Source organism: Cucumis melo, chromosome 8 (assembly GCF_025177605.1).
Source record: "Cucumis melo cultivar AY chromosome 8, USDA_Cmelo_AY_1.0, whole genome shotgun sequence".
Taxonomy (NCBI): Eukaryota; Viridiplantae; Streptophyta; class Magnoliopsida; order Cucurbitales; family Cucurbitaceae; genus Cucumis; species Cucumis melo.
The window spans coordinates 22,160,852-22,166,580 of NC_066864.1; the positions used below are offsets into that span (position 1 = coordinate 22,160,852).

Below are 5,729 nucleotides of genomic sequence, written 5' to 3' on the forward strand. Positions count from 1 at the left end.
GTTGCTACTTTGTTTTATAATGCATCGAGAACATATCGTGAATCAACATTTGTAGAAGCGTGGAGACATCTTCTTGCATTTCCTAATGGTTCAGGGAAATATTTAAATGATGTTGGAATAGCACGGTGGTCTCGTATTCACTGCCCAGGAAGACGGTATAACATGATGACAACAAATATAGCAGAGTCCATGAATTCTATACTGAAAGAACCTAGAGATTTGCCTATTGCTTCATTCCTTGAAAATGTTCGAGCTTTGCTACAACGTTGGTTTTGGGAGCGTCGAGAAGAAGGCATTAAAGTGACATCTACATTGACCAAATGGGCAGAGTTAGTTATTCAAAAGAAACAAGAAGGAGCTTTGACAATGAAGGTCAACCCAATTGACTGTTACCAATTTCATGTCAAAGATTTAGATAAGGAGGAGGTCGTAAACCTTCAGACTAAAGAATGCACTTGCAAGGAGTTTCAAGCTGAGCAACTACCATGCTCACATGCCATTGCTGTAGCACGGGATCGTAATATAAATGTTTATAGTTTATGTGCTAATTATTACACTAATGAATGTTTGTTGGCTGCATATGCGGAGGCCGTCTACCCAGTTGGGAATCAGTCAGATTGGAAGACAAGCGAAGACTACGTACATATGACTGTTTTACCTCCAAAAGTAGTCAAAAGAGTTGGTCGACCGAAGAAAAAGAGGATTCCAAGTGTTGGTGAAGCTCCGAAATTGCATAAGTGTGGTCGGTGTAAACAAATAGGTCACAACAGATTAACGTGTACCAATCCAATTTTATATACCGACAAGTCGAGCATACAATATTAGAAATTTCTCTACCAATGTACTAAGTATTACACTAATTAATGAATGTTTGTTAATGATGTGTTTTCTTAATGATTTGTCCCAACATTCTTACTTTCTGTGCTTCCAGATGGATGAAGAAGACGAAAATAACAATTAACATTCATTTAAGAACACAAAAACTGGTTTTAGGATCGTTTAAAAATAACTAAATGTTCGTTTAAAAATATCTAAATGATCGTTTAAAAATAACTAAACAATCGGTTAACAACAACCAAATGATCGTTTAACAACATCGTGTAAAAACAACCAAACGATCGTTTGAAAAAAACTAAACGATCAGTTAAACAAAACTAAACGATTGGTCAAACAAAACTAAACGATCGTTTAAAACAACCAATCGATCGTTTGACATTAACTAAACGATCAGTTAAACAAAACTAAACAATTGGTCAAACAAAACTAAACGATCGTTTAAAACAACCAATCGATCGTTTGACATTAACTAAACGATCAGTTAAACAAAACTAAACGATTGGTTAAACAAAACTAAACGATTGTTTAAAACAACCAATCGATCGTTTGAAATTAACTAAACGATCAGTTAAACAAAACTAAACGATTGGTCAAACAAAACTAAACGATCGTTTAAAACAACCAATCGATCGTTTGAAATTAACTAAACGATCGATTATAAAAAAACTAAACGATCGTTTACAGAAACTAAACGATCTTTTGAAACAACGAAAGACACACGCGACTTGTTTACAACCGCGATTCAACATTTCAAAAAAGTATGCGAATTTACAATATTGCCCCTTTGGTAAAAACGACCGATATATACGTTCCGCCTTCTTCGTTCGTTTTTCGTCACTACGCAATACACAACCGCACTGATCACTCACCTTCGTTTTCTCTCAGTCAATTGTTCTCTCAGACCATTTTTGTCTCAGTCCATATTTTTCGTCAACGTTAAAAGGTATTTTCCCGAACTTTTCCTACTATAACATTACACTTTTCCTTTCTTTATATTTCAAACGTTTCAACTTCTGTCTTCAAAAACTATCATTGTGTTCTTAAATTATTATTGTGAAGCGTTTAGGGTTTCGGATTCGACTTCTGTCTTCAATATAGTTCTCCAGATTGTTAAATTTATTACTTTTCGATTAACTATCATTTCAGGATGGCTGTACCTAGCGACAAGTATTTCCCTGCCACTGCATCATGCCAAGTGCACAAGATCGGCAGTCTTATTAAGGATAAACTGACCAAGGACCAGCTGCAAATGTTCGAAAAAACAATTTTTGGTCCATTGCTGAATGTGAACATGGTCTTCAACGGCCAGTTGATCCATCATTTCTTGCTGAGGCAGATACCTGAAGACGGTAACGCAGATGGAATCTGTTTCTCAGTTTTAGGGAAGAACGCCCGTTTTATCCAAAAGGAATTCAACATCATAACTGGATTGTGGCCAACAAACAATCCATTGGAGAAAGATTGCGATAGCAAGCGCCTACAAAGTCTTCTATTCGGATCAGAAAATAAGAAACTAATAACATGCTTGGAAATTGAGGAAATTTTCAAGAATTTTGAGTTTACAAATGATGATGATGCTGTGAAGGTCGCCTTGACCGTCTTTATAGAAAATGTGATGGTCGGGAAGGATAAGAAAACACAGTTTGACATGGATATTTTGGGAAGAGTTGATGATGAAGAAGCATTTAAAAGCTTCGATTGGTCAACTTTCTTCTACACTCGTCTGCTCAACAGTTTAAAGACAAGTCTCCAAGGAAAAAAAGAAGCATACGAGCTGAAGAAGACACGAAGTTCCAAAGCAGTGTCATACTACAACATCAAAGGCTACGTGCTTGCTTTTCAGGTGATTTTTATTTGTTCATACACTTTAAGTAAATGCCAATTGAACATCAAAGTTTAACATATTTGTTTAAATGTTGTAGGTGTGGGCTTATGAAGTACTCTCAACTGCAAATGAGCACCTGGCCACAAGAAACAGTAAGGGATTAATCCCTAGGATATTGAGATGGAATTGTACACAAGCTCCATCTTACAAAATGCTGCAGAATAACATATTCGACAACAAAAATGTAAGTAAAACCTGTCAGTCATCGTTTAATATAATTACACAATCGTTTAATACAATTATATTGCAGACTGTTGTTCAACCTAAACTCAAGATGTCAACTCAAGAGAAGGCTTTCATGGAGAGTCGAATTCGAGGGGATAATAACATGCAAATGGAGGACGATGAATCCATTGGAGCAATGAACAACAAATCATTGGAGCAATCAGACTCATCTCCACAAAGAGAACAACTGTCACCCCAAAGAGAACAAAGTCAAACAGTGGCTGACGAGTCTGAAATGCATCCAATCACCAAGAAGAAACATTTCAGATCAAAGAAGTCCAATGACAAAGAAGAACAAAGTCATTCAAAATCCTACAAGAAACTGAAGAAGGAAATAAAAGAAGTTCGTAAGGATTTATCCACACTGACTTCTATAGTCTGTAGGATGGATGACACAATCACAAAGCAGTCATTTGAGCTGTATGAAATGAAGCATATGCTGGAGAGATTGGTCCAGGTAAAATTTGTTTTCATAATACATTAGTTACACGATCGTATAACTTTGATAGACGATCGTTTATCAAAGTTACTCGATCGTTTAACTTTGATAGACGATCGTTTATCAAAGTTACGCGATCGTTTACTTTTATATACACGATGGTTTAACAATACATTATTTTTTTAATTTTATGTTCGTTTTTATTTGTTTATTAGAATCAAACTGAAAATCAAGGGAATGATCATACTAATCAGAATGACAATGAGTATGTTGTTCAAGAACAACATACTGAACAACAACCTACTGAAGAACAACATACTGAACATCAAGAGGAAACCCAAAGGTTAACATTTCATTCATTGTTTACTAGTTTATAAATACCTAACAATTGTATTTTTTTTCTTATTCTCATGTTTTTTCTCATTTTGTTTAGGGAACATCAAGAGGAATGTGGTAGTGATATAAGCATAGACGGTAGGGATGCAGACTTGCTAATGACTATAAGAGATATATCGGATAGTCTAAGTCATCAAATTCAGAAAGAAACAGACCTGCCACAAATGATTACTACCCTTCCATTTGTGAGCCAACCTCTTGCACTTTGTGAATTGGCTCCATTGGATCAAACTGTACAAATTGTAAATGAAGAATCTCAACTGGTATGTATACACAACAAATTTGTAGTCGTTTGAATGAATAGTTTGTTACTTGTTTAATACGATTACATTGCAGGAAACAACAAAAAAACAGGTTGAGATTAAAAAAAAATGATGAAGCAGTTACTTTGGTTGAAAAAGAACCAGTAACTGTGCCTGATAAAGATGAACAAGAAAAACCAATAAAGAGAAGAAAGCTATGTAAAATAGCAAATAAAGAGGTGCAAGATGAAGATGAACAAGGTAATCCACCCACAACATCTGCTCAGATCATATCAGAATCTACAACACCTGTCTCAGATGTGGAAATCAGAGAAGTAGATACATATAATCCGATGTGGAAAGTGGATCCAAAATTATGGAAGGAATACTTACAATGGAAAAGATCAAGAAAAACAACCCATGAACAAAGGAAAGTAGTCTCCACAACCAGAAAGAAAGACTTTTTCAGACAGCTTGAAGAAAACACATGGGTACATGGAGACGTAAGTACTCTTCCCAAACGATCGCTTATATTAACTAAACGATCGCTTCTATTAACTAAACGATCACTTCTATTAACTAAACGATCGTTAAGTTAATATTACACGATCGCTTACTAAGTAAAACGATCACATGTACATTTCTTAAGCGATCGCTTATACTCTCCTTTCATTCACTAAACAATCGTTTATTTTTTCTTTGTAGACATTGAATTTGCTATTATCCCACTTGCAGAATAAAATGTTGCATCTCAAGCACCATTGCAAGCGTTCTTTTAGAATATTACATTCCTCGTTTCTAGTAAGTTGTTATTTTTTAATTTTTTTTTGTATAGAAGTTAAACTGCATCATTATATTCTGACTAAATTTTTTGACTTGTTCTTGAAGCTTGGAATCAATAAACCAGACTGCATTGTTTGGAACCATATTTTCGATACTCATCTGGTGACACCAGATAATACGAAAGCTGAATGGACAGACCCAACAGCACACCTAACTATATGGACAGGAAAAGATGTGGAATACTATTTCAACACTGCTGTTGGTGATTACAACCACATACCAGGGTGGGGAGATGTCAACTACGTGATTAACTGCATCAACATAAAAGAACACTGGTTGGTTATTGCAGCTGATATGAGAAAATGCAGGATCTACGTGTCCGACTCAATGCCAAATTATGTTGAGCAGAAACTTGTTGATGAAGCTCTTCAAATGCCTGCACGATGCATCCCCTCACTCGCGATTGCAATTGGAGTCAACCTCCATTCAGATCATTTCACATATGGCCCTTGGCCAATACGCAGATCGAAGGCCACATTACAGAAAGGGCGTTCATTGGATTGTGGAATTTTCTGTGCTAAATTTGTTGAATGCCTTGTCACTGCTAGTGACCTTGGTTGTCTAACTGTGCCAAACATGAAACTGTTTAGACAACAATATGTGCTGGAACTTTGGGCCAATAAATACTTTTGCTAAATAAAAAAATATATATTTCGTTCTTGTACTTTTCAGTTAATATTTGTATTCGTTTATATAATTTTTTTATGTAATTTTTATAGAGAGAATAACATATTATAATTTTAAACTTTGTTATAAAATAAATACTTTGTGATATTTTCAATTAAACACGGCCAAAATTGAGAAAGAATATTTGAGTTAATATTTGTATTCGTTTAGATACATATCACAAAATATTCGTGTA

The 5,729-nt window shown here is 35.1% G+C and overlaps 1 long non-coding RNA gene across 1 annotated transcript; it reads left to right on the plus strand.

The window, feature by feature from the left end:
- Window positions 1-3,639: 3,639 nt before the first annotated feature.
- On the plus strand, window positions 3,640-4,046 carry LOC127150732 (uncharacterized). Its single transcript, XR_007823265.1, has 2 exons — window positions 3,640-3,729; window positions 3,820-4,046. It is a non-coding gene; the product is annotated as an uncharacterized LOC127150732 (long non-coding RNA).
- The last annotated feature ends 1,683 nt before the right edge of the window (window positions 4,047-5,729 follow it).